Raw genomic sequence first — 21,539 nt, 5'->3', positions numbered from 1 at the left:
AGCAAGACAAGAAAATAATATTTAAGAATGAGGATAGGTTGAAGGATCTCTTGAACAACAAATGAACAAACATTTTCATTACACAGATTCCAGAAGAAGCAGAGAGAGTGAAAGGGGCAGAAAACTTATTTGAAGAAATAATAGCTGAAAATTTCCCTAACCTAAGGAGGTAAATAGTTATCCAGGTCCAAGAAGCACAGGGTTCCAAACAAGATCAACCCAAGGAGGTTCACACTATGACACATAATAATTAAAATTTCAAAGTTTAAAGGAAAAGAGAATTCTTAAAGCAGCAAGAGAGAAGCAAAAAGTCAATAAATAACTAATGGGTCAATGAAAAAATCATGAAATTAAAAAAATAGATGGAGATAAACGAAAATGGAAACATAATGGTGCAAAACCTTTGGGATGCTGAAAAGCAGTTCTAAGAGAAAAATATACAGCATTACAGGTCTACCTCAAGAAACAAGAAAGAGGTCAAATCAACAGCTACCTTTACACCTAAAGGAATTTTTTTAAGAAGGGCAAACAAAGCCCAAAGTGAGTGCAAGGAAGGAAATAATAAAAATTACAACAGAAATAAATGACATAAACAATTTAAAATAAAAAAAATCAATGAAACAAAGAACAGGTTCTAGAAAAACATAAACAAAATTGAAAAACCCACATCCAGACTCATAAAACAAAAGACAATAAGAGAAAAGAGGAGAAATGACCCAAGTAAATAAAGTCTGAAGAAAAAGAAATTAACAACTGACACCACAGTAATACAAAGAATTATGAGAATACTATGAAAAATTATATAGCAGCAAATTAGACAACCTAGAACATGTGGATAAATTCCTAAAAACATAAAAAGCTTCCATAACTGAATTAGGAAGAAAAAGAAAATCATAACAGATTACTAGTAAAAAAAAAAATGAATTGGTAATTTTAAAAATATACTAAAAAATAAAAGTCCAGGACCAGATGAAGTCACAGGAGAATTCTACTGAACATTTAAAGAAGAGTTAATACTTTTCTCCCCAAACTATTCCAAGAAATAGGGTAAGAAGGAAAGCTTCCAGATACATTCCACAAGGCTAGCATTACCCTGATAACAAAACCAAAGACACCATAAAAAAAAAACAAAACTGCAGGCCAATATTCCTGATGAAAACAGACGCAAAAATCCTCAACAAAAATCAGAAAACTGCATTCAACAATATATTAAAAGGATCATTCACCATGATTGAGTGGGATTTATTCCAGGGATTCAAGGATGATTCAATATTCTCAAATCACTCAATGTGATAAATCACATCAACAAAATGAAGGATGAAAATCATATGATCATCTAAATAGATGCAGAAAAAAACCTGAAAAAATATAACATCCATTCATGATAAAAACTCTCAATAAAGTGGGTTTAGAAAGAACGTACCTCAATATAACAAAGGCCGTATTGAAAAACCCACAGCTAACATCTTACTGGTGGAAAAGTGACAGCTTTTCCTCTAACATCAGAAAAAAGACAAAGATGTCTACTCTCGCCACTTTTATTAAACATAGTACTGGAAGTTTTAGCTGCAGCAATCAAACAAGAAATTAGAGGCATCCATATTAAAAAAGAAGTTGTTAAATTGTCATTATTTGCAGATGACATGTAGTATACATTGAAAATCCTATAATACAAAATCAAATACTTACTAGAAGTAGTGAATTAATTCTATAAAATTTCAGGATACAAAATTAATACCCAGATATCAGTATCATTTCTATATACTAATAATGAAGTAGCAGAAAGAAAAAGAAAACAATTCCATTTACAATTGTATCAAAATAATAAAATAACTTTCTAGAAATAAACTAAATCAAAAGGTAAAAGAACTGTATCCTGAAAAACATAAACATTGATGAAAAATTGAATTTGACATAAACAATAGAAATATATTCCATGCTCATGTATTGGAAGAATATTGTTAAAATCTTACTACCACCCAACACAATCTACAGATTTAATGCAATCCCTATCAAAATACCAAAAGCATTTTTCACAAAACTAGAACAAATAATCCTGAAAATAGTATGCAACCCAAATTGACAAAGCAATCTTGAGAAACAAGAGCAAACCTGGAAGTATCACAATTCTGGGCCAAAATATATACCACAAAGGTATAGTAAATAAAACTGTATGGTATTGGCACAAAAACAGACACATACCTGAATAGAATAGAGAACTCAGAAAAAATCCCACACTTATAATGGTCAATTAATCTATGACAAAGAAGGCAATAGTATACAATGGGGAAGAACAGTGTCTTCAAAAAAAAGGTGCTGGGACTGTTGGTGGGAATGCAAACTGGTGCAGCCACTCTGGAAAACAGTGTGGAGGTTCCTCAGAAAATTAAAAATAGATCTACCCTATGACCCAGCAATAGCACTGCTAGGAATTTACCCAAGGGATACAGGAGTGCTGATGCATAGGGGCACTTGTACCCCAATGTTTAGAGCAGCACTTTCAACTATAGCCAAATTATGGAAAGAGCCTAAATGTCCATCAACTGATGAATGGATAAAGAAATTGTGGTTTATATATACAATGGAATACTACGTGGCAATGAGAAAGAATGAAATATGTCCTTTTGTAGCAACGTGGATGGAACTGGAGAGTGTGATGCTAAGTGAAATAAGCCATACAGAGAAAGACAGATACCATATGCTTTCACTCTTATGTGGATCCTGAGAAACTTAACAGAAACCCATGGGGGAGGGGAAGGAAAAAAAAAAAAGAGGTTAGAGTGGGAGAGAGCCAAAGCATAAGAGACTCTTAAAACCTGAGGACAAACTGAGGGTTGATGGGGGGTGGGAGAGAGGGGAAGGTAGGTGATGGGTATTGAAGAGGGCGTCTTTTAGGATGAGCACTGGGTGTTGTATGGAAACCAATTTGACAATAAATTTCAGGTATTAAAATAAATAAATAAATAAATAAATAAATAAATAAATAAAAGTTTTAAAAATAAATAAATAAAGTCAATATTCTCAGAATGCAGCACATTTGAAAAAGACCCATCCTCTTACCTGGACTTAGACTTTGGAGAAGTGGGTCATACAAACAGAAATAAATGGAACTTCCATTTCAACTCAGAAGCCTACATGTATCTAAGGTGCCAACGTAGATATTTCAGACCTAATTTGGGTAACTTAGACACATATTTGAATGGAAAGAATTCACCTCATCTCTACTTAGTCTTGTCAAGTGTGACACTAATAAGCCACCTCACCAATAGCCCTGCTAAGTGACAGCTTACCAATCTCCTTTCTACTAGATATTAAAAACTGTATTACCAGAAAGGCACAATTACTGTCTTTTTATGATAGTAAAATGCTGGAAATAAAGATCCAACAATTCATAGATAGCACTTAAACATCAATGACTCCCTATGCAGAAAATTATCACAAAAGGCCTAATTGCCATCCTTAGATAGTCCTGCTTGCAAGGCTAGACCTTTGCCTGGTGCCTGGGAACCTGGATTTTGGAAGTGTTCCCACCATTCCCTAACTGATAATAGTGATTCTCTGCGTAAACTGTACAAATAATGTGGTTTATTCTTTGCTGAACACTTGCTTTCCTTCTGGGCATCAGGAACTTTGGTACACACTAAACAGAGAGTGCCTATGTGACCAGGCCCCAATAAAAATCCTGGGCACTGATTCTCCAATAAGCTTCCTTAGTAAATGACAGTTTTCATATATTGTCACAATTTGGTGCTAGAGAAATTAGGCATGTGACTCCACTGGGAAAGGACTCTGAAGCTCATGCCTATTTTTTTTTTTTCTGGACTTCACCTGTTTTCTCTTTGATGATTTTGTTTTATATTCTTTTGCTATAATAAATCACAGCCACAAGTGTAACTACACGTTGAGTCCTGTGAGCCTAGTGAATCACTAAACCTGAGGGATGGTCTTGGAAATCTCTAACACATTCCTAGACTTCTATTTTGGCCCAGAGATCTTTCTTAATATCCAGAATCAAATGTTTGATATCAAATACTTGATATCTGTTAATCACCCTGAACTCAAGTCTAAAACTGAAGACAGTGTGTTTCCCTCTTCTTATGTTCCTTATCTTGGCTAACATATCCATTATCCACTTGGTCATTCAAGCCAGAAAGCAGGAAACCTGGGATGCATACTAAACTCCCTCTATCTCCCAGCCACATTAATCTGTCACCAGGTTCTTTCAATTCTACCACCTATCTCTTAAAACCATGTCATCCTCTCCATCTATAGTTATTGCCTTAGTTCAGGTTTTCATCACCTCTCATATCATTCTCCTGCATTCTTAGCTCAAGCAAATTCTCCACACCAATACCAAAGTTATCTTTCTAAAACACAAATATACTTACATGCCCTTCTAGCTTAAAATATTCTAGTGGCTCCTGTCTTCAGGATAATGTTCGAATTCCTTAATTAGGCCATGAAGCCCTTCATGACCTGGATTCACTTCCTGACTTTCTTCTTTCTCTCCGTATATAAATTAGGATAGATTTCCTTCTCCAGACTATTTCCCAAAGCATCAAGCTGTTTCTGGCTTCACAGTCTGAATTCCATATCCTTCATCTATGCTCCCATAGCACCCTATGCTTTAGACTATGAAAACTCTGATTCAGTGTCTTCAGTGAAGTAGGTACTTAATAAATGCTGGTTGAATGGCTTAATGTTAAATGAAAAGGAGAGATTATAAATGATTTTTCTCTTTTTTCAAAAAGTTGTTTATAGATTTGAATACTAGCCCTTTGTCTGATATGTCATTTGCAAATATCTTTTCCCATTCCATCGGTTGCCTTTTAGTTTTGTTGATTGTTTCCTTTGCAGTGCAGATTTTTATCTTCATGAGGTCCCAACAGTTCGTTTTTGCTTTTAATTCCCTTGCCTTTGGGGATGTATCAACTAAGAAATTGCTGCGGCTGAGGTCAGAGAGGTTTTTTCCTGCTTTCTTCTCTAGGGTTTTGATGGTTTCCTGTCTCACATTCAGGTCCTTTATCCATTTTGAGTTTATTTTTGTAGCAACGTGGATGGAACTGGAGAGTGTTATGCTAAGTGAAATAAGGCATACAGAGAAAGACAGATACCACACGTTTTAACCTTATGTGGATCCTGAGAAACTTAACTGAAGACCATAGGGGAGGGGAAGGGAAGGGAAAAAAAAAAAGGTTAGAGAGGGAGAGAGCCAAAACATAAGAGACTTTTAAAAACTGAGAACAAATGGAGAATTTATGGGGGGTGGGAGGGAGGAGAGGGTGGGTGATGGGTATTGAGGAGGGCACCTGTTGGGATGAGCACTGGGTGTTGTATGGAAACCAATTTGACAATAAATTTCATATTAAAAAAAATTGTTTGCTGATATTCTTCTGGCTTAATTAAATGGATCAAAAGGAAAACAATGACAAAAATACCTCATAGTTTCTGTTGGTTTCTGTTATGATCCAGTACCTGTTGGGTATTCCCATACGCCCAAAGTCTGATATTGGGTCAATCAGTTTCCACCCATTTTCCTTCATCTATTTTGAGGATTTGGGATTATAAGAAAAAGCATACAGATCTTCAGGTAATGCTGGAGGAGATAAACATGAAAACAAAGTAATAATGAGTGAAACTTAAAGAACAAATAATGCTAAAAAAAGTCTAGATTTCCTATTCCTAAAGGGAATGTGAATGAAACAGGGCAATGACTTGTGTACAAGGTTGGCTTTATGTGAGGAATAAGAACTGGAATATTGCTTCAAAGCCTTATTTTAAAAATGTTTTAATTTTTTGTGATACTAATACAAAGCAGGAACATACTTCCTGGTTTCCTGTGAATTGCTGGATAATGGACTGAACCAAAACTTTAGGGTTTCACATGCTGGGAAAGTGGTCCTTACCAAAAGTTTTTAACTGAGCTTCAATGACTTAATTGCTTTGCTTATTGTAACATGTTGCAAAACATTTACAGTGTTCTTGTATTCCAATTGTTAGGCCAATACCTGCTTCTGGTTGATAAATGGCCATTTTTTCTCTTCTTCCTGTCAACCCCACTTCCTCCCTTCACAAGATTAAACATTCAATCAATAATGCATCTGACCAATTTATGTGGCAAGAACTTTTCCAGAAATGGATAGAATCTGCCAATGCCTTATAAGGTGTTGAGTTGACTGACAGTTAACCTCTATCAATAAAATTCCAGCAAATTCTGAGGAAAGTGTGGAAGAAAATGGGAGGGAAGACACAAAAGCATGGAAATTCCACAGAATAAAATCAGAGGTAGCTTATGAGTTAGCCACATAGGCATAGGGCTGGGGGATGAGACTATGAGACTGGATGAAACAGGGATAGCTGCATTATTAAGGACTCTGAAAAACTGCCCTAGTCTTCTGAATGGAACTGAATGGAGGGATAGGAACAGTGGGACAAACATAAAGCTTGCAAGACAATAGGAAACAAATTTTGATCCAAAGCAATCTTCCTGAATTGACAAATAATTTATAAGTTGATACTTAAAAGGAGGGAGGGAGAGAGAAGACAATAACATCTATTACACATCTATATACCAAGTAGAGAGTAAAATGCACAAATGCATCTAAACTTCCAAACAACACCCATAGGGAGCTTACACTATCACAACTTTTTTTAAAGATTATCTGTGGTCAATAAAGAAAAAACCTACATATATTAAAAAAAAAGATTATAGAGTTACTAGGAAGATGGCGGCATAGGAGGACGCTGGACTCACTGCACGTCCTGCTGATCACTTAGATTCCACCTACACCTGCCTAAATAACCCAGAAAACCACCAGAAGACTAGCAGAACGGAGTCTCTGGAGTCAAGAGCAGAAGAGAGGCCCACGGAAGAGGGTAGGAAGGGCAGAGAGGCCGTGCGCGCTCCACGGACTGGTGGGAGGGAGCCGGGGCAGAGGGGCAGCCTGCTGGGAAGCAGAGCCCCTAGTCTGGCTTGCAGAAGCGGAGAGGCCAGATGGAGTGTGTTCCCACAGCAAGCAGGACTTAGAATCTGGGAGGTCATAAGTTAACAGCTCTGCTCCGAAAGCGGGAAGGCTGGAGGACAAAGGGAGGGAGAGTTGCTGAGCCCCGGGACAACAGAGCTCAGTTTGGCTGGGAACAAAGGCACTCGCCAGCGCCATCTCCCTCACCCATCACCCAGCCAAAATCCCAAAGGGAACCAGTTCCTGCCAGGGAACGTGCTCGCTCTGCCCAAACACCCAACGCTGTGCTTCTGTGGAGCCACCCCTCTGGCAGCGGGTCTGACTCCCTCCTGTTGCCACAGGGCCCCTCCTGAAGTGATCACCTAAGGAGAAGCAAGCTAAGCCTGCCTCTCCTACCCCCGAGCACCTTGCCTACCCACCCCAGCTAATACGCCAGATCCCCAGCACCACAAGCCTGGCAGTGTGCAAGTGGCCCAGACAGGCCACACCACCCCACAGTGAATCCCACCCCTAGGAGAGGGGAAGAGAAGGCACACACCAGTCTGACTGTGGCCCCAGCGGTGGGCTGGGGGCAGACATCAGGTCTGACTGCGGACCTGCCCACCAACACCAGTTATACACCACAGCACAGGGGAAGTGCCCTGCAGGTCCGCACCACTCCAAGGACTATCCAAAATGACCAAACGGAAGAATTCCCCTCAAAAGAATCTCCAGGAAATAACAACAGCTAATGAACTGATCAAAAAGGATTTAAATGATATAACAGAAAGTTAATTTAGAATAATAGTCATAAAATGAAGCACTGGGCTTGAAAAGAGTATAGAGGACGGCAGAGAATCTCTTGCTACAGTGATCAAGGGACTAAGGAACAGTCAGGAGGAGCTGAAAACTGCTTTAAACGAGATGCGAAATAAAATGGAAACGTCCACGGCTCGGATTGAAGAGGCAGAGGAGAGAATAGGTGAACTAGAAGATAAAACTATGGAAAAAGAGGAAGCTGAGAAAAAGAGAGATAAAAAAATCCAGGAGTATGAGGGGAAAATTAGAGAATTAAGTGATACAGTAAAAAGAAATAATATACGCATAATTGGTATCCCAGAGGAGGAAGAGAGAGGGAAAGGTGCTGAAGGGGTACTTGAAGAAATAAGGCTGAGAACTTCCCTGAACTGGGGAAGGAAAAAGGCATTGAAATCCAAGAGGCACAGAGAACTCCCTTCAGATGTAACTTGAATCGATCTTCTGCACGACATATCATAGTCAAACTGGCAAAATACAAGGACAAAGAGGAAATTCTGAAAGCAACAAGGGATAAATGTGCCCTAACATATAAAGGGAGACCTATAAGACTCGTGACTGATCTCTCTACTGAAACTTGGCAGGCCAGAAATGATTGGCACGAGATCTTCAATGTGATGAACAGAAAAAATATGCAGCCAAGAATCCTTTATCCAACAAGTCTGTCATTTAGAATATAAGGAGAGATAAAGGTCTTCCCAAGCAAACAAAAACTGAAGGAATTCGTCACCACTAAACCAGCCCTACAAGAGATCCTAAGGGGGATCCTGTGAGACAAAGTACCAGAGACATCGCTACAAGCATAAAACATACAGACATCACAATGACTCTAAACCCGTATCTTTCTATAATAACACTAAATGTAAATGGACTAAATGCACCAACCAAAAGACATAGGGTATCAGCATGGATAAAAAAACAAGACCCATCTATTTGCTGTCTACAAGAGACTCATTTTAGACCTGAGGACACCTTTAGATTGAGAGTGAAGGGATGGAGAATTATCATGCTACTGGAAGCCAAAAGAAAGCTGGAGTAGCCATACTTATATCAGACAAACTAGACTTTAAATTAAAGGCTGTAACAAGAGACCAAGAAGGGCATTATATAATAATTACAGGGTCTATCCATCAGGAAGAGCTAACAGTTATAAATGTCTATGCGCCGAATTCGGGAGCCCCTAAATGTATAAAACAATTACTCATAAATATAAGCAACCTTATTGATAAGAATGTGGTCATTGCAGGGGACTTTAACACTCCACTTACTGAAATGGATAGATCATCTAGACACACGGTCAATAAAGAAACAAGGGCCCTGAATGATACATTGGATCAGATGGACTTGACAGATATATTTAGAACTCTGCATCCCAAAGCAACACAATATACTTTCTTCTCGAGTGCACATGGAACAGTCTCCAAGATAGATCATATACTGGGTCACAAAACAGCCCTTCATAAGTATACAAGAATTGAAATTATACCATGAATACTTTCAGACCACAATGCTATGAAGCTTGAAATCAACCACAGGAAAAAGTCTGGAAAACCTCCAAAAGCATGGGAGTTAAAGAACACCCTACTAAAGAATGAGTGGGTGAACCAGGCAATTAGAGAAGAAATTAAAAAATATATGGAAACAAACGAAAATGAAAATACAACAATCCAAACACTTTGGGATGCAGCAAAGGCAGTCCTGAGAGGAAAATACATTGCAATCCAGGCCTATGTCAAGAAACAAGAAAAATCCCAAATACAAAATCTAACAGCACACCTCCAGGAAATAGAGGCAGAAGAGCAAAGGCAGCCTAAACCCAGCAGAAGAAGAGAAATAACAAAGATCAGAGCAGAAATAAACAATATAGAATCTACAAAAGCTGTAGAGCAGATCAATGAAACCAAGAGTTGGTTTTTTGAAAAAATAAACAAAATTGACAAACCTCTAGCCAGGCTTCTCAAAAAGAAAAGGGAGATGACCCAAATAGATAAAACCATGAAAGAAAATGGAATTATTACAACCAATCCCTCAGAGATTCAAGCAATTATCAGGGAATACTATGAAAACTTATATGCCAACAAACTGGACAACCTGGAAGAAACAGACAAATTCCTAAACACCCACACTCTTCCAAAACTCAATCAGGAGGAAATAGAAAGCTTGAACAGACCCACAACCAGCGAGGAAACTGGATCAGTTATCAAAAATCTCCCAACAAATAAGAGCCCAGGACCAGATGGCTTCCCAGGGGAGTTCTACCAGACGTTTAAAGCAGAGATAATACCTATCCTTCTCAAGCTATTCCGAACCATAGAAAGGGAAGGAAAACTTCCAGACTCATTCTATGAAGCCAGTATTACTTTGATTCCTAAACCAGACAGAGACCCAGTAAAAAAAGAGAACTACAGGCCAATATCCCTGATGAATATGGATGCAAAAATTCTCAATAAGATACTAGCAAATCGAATTCAACAGCATATAAAAAGAATTATTCACCATGATCAAGTGGGATTCATTCCTGGGATGCAGGGCTGGTTCAACATTCGCAAATCAATCAACGTGATACATCACATTAATAAAAGAAAAGATAAGAACCATATGATCCTGTCAATCGATACAGAAAAGGCCTTTGACAAAATTCAACACCCTTTCTTAATAAAAACCCTTGAGAAAGTCGGGATAGAAGGAACATACTTAAACATTATAAAAGCCATTTATGAAAAGCCCACAGCTAACATCATCCTCAACGGGGAAAAACTGAGAGCTTTTTCCCTGAGATCAGGAACACGACAGGGATGCCCACTGTCACCGCTGTTGTTTAACATAGTGTTGGAAGTTCTAGCATCAGCAATCAGACAACAAAAGGAAATCAAAGGCATCAAATTTGGCAAAAATGAAGTCAAGCCTTCACTTTTTGCAGATGACATGATACTATACATGGAAAATCCGATAGACTCCACCAAAAGTCTGCTAGAACTGATACATGAATTGAGCAAAGTTGCAGGATACAAAATCAATGTACAGAAATCAGTTGCATTCTTATACACTAATAATGAAGCAAAAGAAAGACAAATAAAGAGACTGATCCCATTCACAATTGCACCAAGAAGCATAAAATACCTAGGAATAAATCTAACCAAAGATGTAAAAGATCAGTATGCTGAAAACTATAGAAAGCTTATGAAGGAAATTGAAGAAGATATAAAGAAATGGAAAAACATTCCCTGCTCATGGATTGGAAGAATAAATATTGTCAAAATGTCAATACTACCCAAAGATATCTACACATTCAATGCAATCCCAATCAAAATTGCACCAGCATTCTTCTCGAAACTAGAACAAGCAATCCTAAAATTCATATGGAACCACAAGAGTCCCCGAATAGCCAAAGCAATTCTGAAGAAGAAGACCAAAGCACGAGGCATCACAATCCAGACTTTAGCCTCTACTACAAAGCTGTCATCATCAAGACAGCATGGTATTGGCACAAAAACAGACACATAGACCAATGGAATAGAATAGAAACCCCAGAACCAGACCCACAAATGTATGGCCAACTAATCTTTGACAAAGCAGGAAAGAACATCCAATGGAAAAAAGACAATCTCTTTAACAAATGGTGCTGGGAGAACTGGACAGCAACATGCAGAAGGTTGAAACTAGACCACTTTCTCACACCATTCACAAAAATAAACTCAAAATGGATAAAGGACCTGCATGTGAGACAGGAAACCATCAAAACCCTAGAGGAGAAAGCAGGAAAAGACCTCTCTGACCTCAGCCATAGCAATCTCTTACTCGACACATCCCCAAAGGCAACGGAATTAAAAGCAAAAATGAATTACTGGGACCTTATGAAGATAAAAAGCTTCTGCACAGCAAAGGAAACAACCAACAAAACTAAAAGCCAACCAACGGAATGGGAAAAGATATTTGCAAATGACATATCAGACAAAGGGCTAGTATCCAAAATCTATAAAGAGCTCACCAAACTCCACACCCGTAAAACAAATAAACCAGTGAAGAAATGGGTAGAAAACATTAATAGACACTTCTCTAAAGAAGACATACGGATGGCCAACAGGCACATGAAAAGATGCTCAACGTCGCTCCTCATCAGGGAAATACAAATCAAAACCACACTCAGATATCACCTCACGCCAGTCAGAGTGGCCAAAATGAACAAATCAGGAGACTATAGATGCTGGAGAGGATGTGGAGAAATGGGAACCCTCTTGCACTGTTGGTAGGAATGCAAATTGGTGTAGCCACTCTGGAAACCAGTGTGGAGGTTTCTCAGAAAATTAAAAATAGACCTACCCTATGACCCAGCAATAGCACTGCTAGTAATTTACCCAAGGGATACAGGAGTACTGATGCATAGGGGCACTTGTACCCCAATGTTTAGAGCAGCACTCTGAACAATAGCCAAACTATGGAAAGAGCCTAAATGTCCATCAACTGATGAATGGATAAAGAAATTGTGGTTTATATACACAATGGAGTACTACATGGCAATGAGAAAGAACGAAATATGGCCCTTTGTAGCAACGTGGATGGAACTGGAGAGTGTGATGCTAAGTGAAATAAGCCATACAGAGAAAGACAGATACCATATGGTTTCACTCTTATGTGGATCCTGAGAAACTTAACAGAAGACCATGGGGGAGGGGAAGGAAAAAAAAAAGAGGTTAGAGTGGGAGAGAGCCAAAGCATAAGAGACTGTTAAAAACTGAGAACAAACTGAGGGTTGATGGGGGGTGGGAGGGAGGGGAGGGTGGGTGATGGGTATTGAGGAGGGCACCTTTTGGGTTGAGCACTGGGTGTTGTATGGAAACCATTTTGACAATAATTTTCATATATTGAAAAAAAAAAGATTATATGTGTTTTTTTGATTTTTAAGTTTGAGAGAGTGCATGTATGTGCAAGTGGGGGAGGGGCAGAGATAGAGGGAGAGTGAATCCCAAGCAGGCACCACACTGTCAGTGCAGAGCCCCACGCAGGGCTCAAACTCACCAACCATGAGATCACGACTCAAGCCTAAATCAAGAATCGAATGCTCAACCAACTTAGCTACCCAGGCACCCCAAGATTATATGTGCTTTTATTTTTTTAAGTTTTTATTTGAATTCCATTTAGTTAACATACAGTGTTTTATTAGTTTCAGGTATACAAAATAGTAATTCAACACTCCTATACAACACCCAGTGTTCATCACAACTGTACTCCTTAATTCTCATCACCTATTTAACCCATCCCCCCACCCCTCTCCCCTCTGGTAACCATCAGTTTGTTCTCTATAATTAAGAGTCTGTTTCTTGATTGTCTCTCTCCCTCTCTTATTTTTCCCTTTCTTTGTTTTGTCTCTTATATTCCACATGAATGAAATCATATGATATTTGCCTTTCTACGGCTGACTTACTTCATTAAGCCTCATACCCTTTCAGTCCATCCATGTTGTTGCAAATGGAAAGATCTCATCCATTTTTATGACTGAATAACATTCTATTACTACTTTTACAGATGAAGAAGCTGAGTTCAGAGGTTATATATCTTGCCCAAATACCATGAGGCTGGTAAGTAGCAGAGCCCAGATCCAAACTCTGTTCTGTTAACTCCATAGCTCATGATCTATTATACCATTCTAGGGAAAAACAATTAAAATGATTTAGGCTAAAAATACTGTCATACCTACCTGGCTGAGAAAGCTTGAGCAGCAAATTATAAACATCATGGCACACAATGTCAGAGTCTAAAACAAAGTGGGCCACCCAGAAGTTCTTGCAGCGGAGGGTAAGGGGACAGCCCAGGCTAGTGATAGGCAATTTCTCTACATTGGCAATGTGATGCAGTACAATCTACAAAACAGAAAAGAACCAAAATAAATTCACAGACATGCACTAGGTCTATGACTATCAGTGTGGCTTACTTTCATCAATGGTAACAGCATAGCCAGAGATGTGATCATATCTATAGCCTACAACCATCCTTTGTAAATCACAACTGGGTTTCTCACAAACAGAAGTAAACAGTGGTAAATCAATACGAAGCAAGTTGCAGTGTTATAAAACTTCTCTTCTTCTTAGGATTATAAGGCTAACAGGTTTGTGGGTCAATTGAGGTGAACTGGCTCACAGCAGATGGCTTCTAGCATACTATGATGAAGCTTATAATTGTAGAATCATTGACACAGATGAAAAGAGAATTTTTGTTTATTCTACCAAATCTAATTAAAATGATTAATAATTGGTATTGTGCTTTATCGCTTACAAGATAGTCCATGGCCGCAGGACTTAGCTATTTAAGTCCTGTAATAACTCTTTGAGGTATAATCACCCCATTTCAAGAATGAAAGAAACCAGGGCTCTGAGAAGTGAATTCCTTATCACAGGTCACACAGTTAATAAGTGGCACAAATAGGATTTAAGTCACGGCAGTCTAATTCCAAGTCCAGTATTCCTTCTCAAGGAATTCTAAAAAGTCTAGCCTAGGAATTCTAAAAAGTCTAATACCAGGAGAAAATTTTCTCTTCCACATTTTAGATTCTAGTAACAGGAAACAAAGAATGAAGTGGGCAAAAATTTACCTAAGTAACTTAGGAAATTTAGGTAACTTAGGAAATGAGTAGAGAATATAACACTAAGAACTAAAGGAACTATACATAAGTACTGTACTATATAGTTAATAAAGTTATTTCCCATGGGAGTACAGGTTAACTGCTCTGATTAAAAAAGGAGGATGATTAAATCTTCATTCTAGTCACTCCTACCCCTGCTGATGCCAGTAGAAAAGAAATAAATACATGGTAAAAGAAACTGCATCTAAATAATAAAATTCTTTCTTTATACATTCCAAAAGCCATGGAATCATGGTTTTATGCTTTAGTCTTTGATATTCTCCTATCTGTGCCTTTGATGTTTCCTGTAACTAAAAGCCTAGATGCACTCTATTCATTCTCTGTACTCCTTGTCCTGTGACTAGAATGACCTTCTGATCATCATTCACTGTTTTTTATTTTGCTCCACCCCACACACTCCATGCCTCAGCCCCAATTTATTTAGAAATGACATCTCTTCCAGGAAATCTTTCAATCATATGCACCATCTAAGAATGGACCAGGTGGGCGGGGGCATTAATATATTCCTCACAGGTATTTTCCATCTTAATTTCTATCTCAATTGTTTTTTCAAACTCAGTTTCTGCAATGACAGTTTTGGAGGAGTCACAAAAACTACTTATAAGGTAGTAAGAATTAATAGATCAAATTTCAATAAAATCAGATAAAAAAGGAAGATCTATGTTTGGCTAGTAAAACACTGATCATGAAGATTAGGCACCAAGCACAAAACTGCTAAATTGGAAAGTCAATCAGACAAAGTCTGGGAAGAACTACATTAATAGTTCTAATTTAGTAATTATGCCTTCTTTGACATATATAAATAATTACCATAAGTCCTCACTTCCAGATCTAGTCCACGGGTTTGAAATAACACCCAGTAGGAGCAAATCTGGGGATATGTGTGCTGTCTATGAATGCAGGTAGAAAGAAGAAAGGTTCACAGCACAGTATTAAAGAACTGGTTTCCAAAGTTTTAGAAATGGAAGATTCCTTAATAATTACATTAGCTAGCCACCTTATATTACAAATGAAAAATTGAAGCCCAGAGACCAAGAGTCACTTGCTTAAGGCCATACAGCCAGTTAATGGACAGCTGACTCTAGCTAAAACTAGCTCTCCTGATTCTTCTTTTGGCATTCCTTTCATCACAACCAAAGGGAGCAAATTACAACCTCATATGGGGAAAGTTCATGGTATTTTAAAAAGCGAGTGTTAAAATACTTCTTTCATATGTATATTCATATTTTATACTTATATAATACAGCAGTACCCCCCCCCACCTTAACTATAGTTTTGTTTTCCATGGTTTTCATTACCCATGGTCAACTGTAGCCCAGAAGTAGATGATCCTCCTTATGATATATCAGAAGGTCAATAGTAGCCTAACATTATGTCACAATGTCTACATCATTCACCTCACTTCATCTTATCACATAAGCATGTTATTATCCCACATCATCACAAGAAGGGTGAGTACAGTATAAGAAGATATTCTGAGAGAGAAACCACATAAACAAAACTATATTGTTATAATTATTCTATTATTAGTTATTGCTATTAATTTCTTACTGTGCCTAATTTATAAATTAAACTTTACCATAGGTATGTATGTATATGAAAAATCATAGTATACATGGGGCTTGGTACTTTCTGCAGTTTCAGGCATCCACTGGGGGTCTTGGAATATATCCCATGTAGATAAGTGGGGGGGGGGACTACTGTTGTATGTATCATGTGCAAGTCACTGTTTTAAACACTTATTAAGTTTTTTATTCCCATAACAAGGTATTATTATTATCCCTATTTTACACGTGAGAGAAGTGAGACACTAAGAAATTAAATAAGTTGCCTAAGGTTACAAAGGTAATAAATGTTGAAGTTGGGATTTCACCCTGAGCAGACTGGTTCTCAAGTTGGTGATCTTAATCACTATGCTATGCCATATACCAAGTATGTCATACTTGTTATAAACAAGGAGGTCTAAGCATAAATCTGGCTAATGATTAAGATTCAATGATGCTACTTCAGGATGGGGAAGACATAAAGTAATGTTAGGGGTATTTATCTAATTAGAAAACTTTGTTTAAAGGTGCAAAAAGAAACATACATATACACACATGAAAACATAACCTGTCTTAGATCAGAAAGATGGTCAAATAATTGATACCGAAGGTATAGTCAATGGGGCATCTACACCACCTAAGAGCTTTTTAGAAATTTAGAATCTCAGAACTGAGATTCTGCATTTTTAACAAGCACCCAGGTGACACAGATACTGATGGTTCTTGGACCACACTTTATGAGTAGCAAGGTTTTAAATTGTTTCAGGATGCTCACCAACTAGGCTCAGAAAATGAACAGAGAGCACACTACCTAAAAATATTGAGGAAAAATCCCATGTAGCTTTAAATGACTAAGATGACCATAGTCAATAACATCAGGGACAAAGAGTCATGTGATCCAATCTATGAAAAAAAAAACATAAAACAGTTTATTTGAAGAAAAGTTTTTATAGCAATTTAACTGTTACTTGAAATTTCAAGAAACTACCATATTAGAAAGCAAGTAAACACAACTCTTTAGACCCTCTGATACTTCTTCTTGTGAACATACCCATGTTTCTTTCTGGGCTACACCAGAAACCTCTATATATATCAGGTGGGTTGCGGTAAGATATAGAATCCCATCAACAGGTTTCTTACACACATAACAATCCAGTAATTTCACATTTTCTACCTGTTATTTGGGGGGGAAATACTGATTGAATTATCAACTCACTGCCACCTATGATTAAAGTTGGATAATTAAAAGCAGGATAAATGCTCTTAATTTGCTACAAAACTTCTTTCAGGCTTTCTAATTCCCGCCAAGGTAGCAAACTACTATGGTCTGTGTTTCCTAAATCAGCTGTGGAGGAACAAAACTAACACGAAAACATGGATTCTAGGAAGGGTTAAAATTTTAGATGATGTTACCTGATGGGGAAGGTGTGGAAGGAAGATAAATAAAACATAATAGCCTGGTACGTACTTATCTTACTGAGAGAGGTTTCAGTTGTTGTATGCGTAAAAATCAACAGGGGTGAATAACATGATGTTGGATCTTAAGTTAAAGGGTAAGAAAATATGTAACTTTCTATAAAGCAAGAGAAAACAATCTATCCACTGGAAAACAAAAAAGGAAAAAAAATACAAAAAAGAGAGTACCATAAATGAAAAGTAAAAAATGAAATGCCACCTACACTAGTGGTGAGCATAGCATAACATACAGAGTTGTTGAATCACTAAGTCATATACCTTGAACTAATGTAACATTGTGTGTCAACAATAATAAAATTTAAAAAATAATAAAAGTATAATTAATTACAACAAATGTACATGAATTAAACTTACCATTTTTTTTAAACTTCCCAATTAAAAGACAAACTTACATACTGGATTAAAACAAAAGATTCAAACAATATTCAGTCTAAAAAAGACACACTTAAAGAGACATAAACAAACAAACAAAAAGAATGGAAAAGATATATTAAAAAAATAGGAACCAAAACAAAGCTGGAGTAGCATTTTCAACATCTGACAAAATAGAATTAAGTGACAAAGAACAAAAGATGATATACACATCATAAACATATGCATTGTATAATACAGTTTTGAAATCTTGCTTGATGTACTTTGCTTGAAGCAGAACATAAGAGAAAAAAAGAACACTTGGATATTTTAACACTCTACTTAGAAAATAGTAGATCAAAAATACAAAAAAAAAATTAAGAGACATAGAGCACTTGCAGAATACAACTAAAAAGCTCAAGCTATTGGATATACACAGTAGAATTCTATATCCAAAAGAGAACAAAGAATCACTCAAGATAACAAAAAAATTCCAAGAAGGCAACATGATTATGGCTTTAAAGAAAGCCTCAATAAAATCAAAAGTCTCAGTTACACACACTCTATGTTCTCCAAACATAATACAATGACATTACAAATTAACAAAAAAATAAAGGCCAAAAATTACCATGTGATAGCATATTATTGAATTAACCATGGCTTAAAAGAAAATTGTAAACAGAGGCCCCTGGGTGGCTCAATAAGTTAAGTGTCCGACTTTGGGTCAGGTCATGAACTTACGGTTCGTGGGTTCAAGCCCCGCATTGGGTTCTGTGCTGACACCTCAGAGGCTGGAGGCTGGTTAGGATTCTGTGTCTCCCTCTCTTTCTTCCCCTCCCCCACTCATGCTCTGTCTCTCTCTCTCTCTCTCTCTCTCAAAAATAAATAAACATTAAAAGAACAAAAGAAGGCCAACACCAAGACATATTTAAATTTGTAAAATACAGAGATAAGGAAATCATCCTGAGAGCAGCAAGGGAAAAAAAGGCCTTAACCAACAAGGGCGGACAAATAAGTTTCACAGATCTCCCAACAGGAACTTGGCAGGCCAGAAGTGAGTGGCATAATACATTCAACATGCCAAATGGCAAAAATATGGACCCAAGAATACTTTATCCAGCAAGGTTGTCATTCATGATAGAAGGAGAGATCAAGAGTTTCCCAGACAAACAAAATTTAAAGGAGTTTGTGACCACTAAATCAGTCCTGGAAGAAATATTAAAGGAGACCCTTTGAGTGGGAAAGTAAGGCCAAAAGCAACAAAGACTTCAAAGGAACAAAGAAAATCTCCAGAAACACCAACTTTACAGGTAATACAATGACACTAAATTCATATCTATGAATAATCACGCTGAATGTAAATGGACTAAATGCTCCACTCAAAAGACATAGGGTGTCAGAATGGGTTTTTTTTAAAAAAAAAGACCAATTTAAAGAGAGAGACTCATTTTTGAACTAAGAAGACACCTGCCAATTGAAAGTGAGAGGATGGAGAAGCATTTATCATACTAAAGGACATCAAAAGAAAGCCAGAGTAGCCATACCTATATCAGACAAACTAGATTTTAAAACAAAGACAAGAGATGAAGAAGGGCACTATATCATAATAAAGGGGTATATTAAACAAGAAAAATCTAACAATTGCAAATATTTATGCCCCCAGTATTGAAGAACCCAAATGTATAAATCAATTGCAAGCATAAAGGAACTCATAGATAATAATACAAAAACAGCAGGGAACTTTAACACCCCACTTACAACATTGGACATATCAACAAGGAAATAATAGCTTTGACTGACACACTGGACCAGATGGATTTCACAGATACACACAAAACATTTCATCCTAAAGTGGCATGATACACATTCTTTTTAAGTGTACATGGAACATTCTCCAGAATAGATCACATACTGGGGTTACAAATCCACCCTCAACAACTACAAAAAGACTGGGATCATACCATGCATATTTCCAATCACAATGCTATGAAACTTGAAGTCAACCACAAGAAAAACTCAGAAAGACCACAAGTACATGGAGGTTAAAGAGCATTCTACTAATGGGTTAACCAGGAAGAATTAATGGGTTAACCAGGAATTTAAAGACAAAATTTTAAAATACATGGAAGGAAATGAAAATGAAAATGTGACAGTCCAAACCTTTGGGATATAGCAAAGACAGTCACAAGAGGGAAGTATATAGCAATATAGACCTACCTCAAGAAGCAAAAAAGGTCTTAAATACACAACCTAACCTTACATTTAATGGAGCTAGAAAAAAATAGTAAATAAAGTGTAAAGCCAGCAGAAGAAGGGAAATAATAAAGATTAGAGCAGAATTAAAATATACAGAAGCAACAACAACAACAACAACAACAAATGAACAGGTTAATGAAACTAAGAGATAGTTCTTTGAAAGAGTTAATAAAATTGATAAACCCCTAACTAGACTTATCAAAATGAAGAGAAAGGACCCAAATAAATATAATCACAAATGAAAGAGGAGCGATCACAACCAACACCACAGAAACATAAACAATTATAAGAGAATATTATGAAAAAGTATATGCCAACAAATTGGGCAATCTGGAAACAATGGATAAAATCCTAGAAACATATAAACTACCAAAATTGAAACAAGAAGAAACAGAAAAGTTGAACAAATAACCAACCATGAAATTGAATTGGTATTCAAAATCTCCCAACTAACAAAAGTGCAAGGTTAGATGGTTTCCCAAGGGACTTCTACCAGACATTTCAAGAAGAGTTAATACTTATTCTTCTCAAACTCTTTCAAAAATATATAAATGGAAGGAAAATTTAGAAGCTCATTTTATGAGACCATAATTGCCTTGATTGTAAAACCAGACAAAGATCTCACTAAAAAGGAAAATTACAGTCCATCCTGAAAATTACAGTTCATCCCTGATGAACATGGATACAAAAATTCTGAACAAGATACTACCAAATCAAATAGAACAGTACATTAAAAGAATCATTCACCAAGATCGAGTGGGATTTATTCCTGAAATGCAGGGGTGATTCAATATTTCCAAATCAATTAACAGGATACACCACATTAATAAAAGAAAAGAATCATAAGATCTCTCAATAGATGCAGAAAAAGCATTTGACAAAATACAGCATCCATTCTTGTTAAAAACCTTCAACAAAGTAGGGATAGAAGGAACATACCTCAACATCATAAAGGCCATATACAAAAGACCACAGTTATCATCCTCAGTGGGGAAAAACCGAGAGCTTTTTCTCTACAGTCAGGAACAAGACAGCATGTCGACTCTCATCATTGCTATTGAACACAGTACTGGATTCATAGCATCAGCAATTAGACAACAAAAAGAAATATGGTAAAACCTTGGTTTGCAAACATAATTAATTCATTCCTGAAACATGCTTGTAATCCAAAGCACTTGTATATCAAAGTGAATTTCTCCATAAGAAATAATGGAAACTCAAACGATTTGTTCCACAATCCAAAAATATTCATATAAAAATGATTACAATACTGGGTGCCTGGGTGGCTCAGTTGGTTAAGCGGACGACTCTTGATTTCAGCTCAGGTCATGATCTTGCAGTTTGTGGGTTTGAGCCCCACATCAGGCTCTGCACTGACAGTGTGGAGCTGCTTCGGATCCTGTCTGTCTCCTCTGCCCCTCCCCTGCTCATTCTCTCTCTCTCAAAAATAAAAAAAATAAACATTTAAAAATTATTACAAAAATGTAATATAATACAAAATAATAAAGAAAATACAAA

The 21,539-nt window shown here is 37.1% G+C and overlaps 1 protein-coding gene across 1 annotated transcript in view; it reads right to left on the bottom strand.

The window, feature by feature from the left end:
• The window catches only part of ASB12 (ankyrin repeat and SOCS box containing 12), a 132,508-nt gene that overhangs the window by 108,687 nt on the left and 2,282 nt on the right, over nt 1–21,539 (bottom strand). The window contains exons 2-5 of the mRNA XM_081792929.1: nt 21,288–21,461; nt 16,750–16,841; nt 13,453–13,615; nt 5,439–5,596 (exon numbers count right to left, since the gene is read on the bottom strand). The gene's annotated coding sequence lies outside the window, so the exon portion shown is untranslated. The remainder of the gene's footprint in view (nt 1–5,438; nt 5,597–13,452; nt 13,616–16,749; nt 16,842–21,287; nt 21,462–21,539) is intronic.

The sequence above is a fragment of the Panthera onca genome, chromosome X, assembly GCF_046562875.1.
Source record: "Panthera onca isolate mPanOnc1 chromosome X, mPanOnc1 haplotype 2, whole genome shotgun sequence".
NCBI lineage: Eukaryota > Metazoa > Chordata > Mammalia > Carnivora > Felidae > Panthera > Panthera onca.
This window is presented reverse-complemented; position numbering and strand designations above follow the sequence as displayed.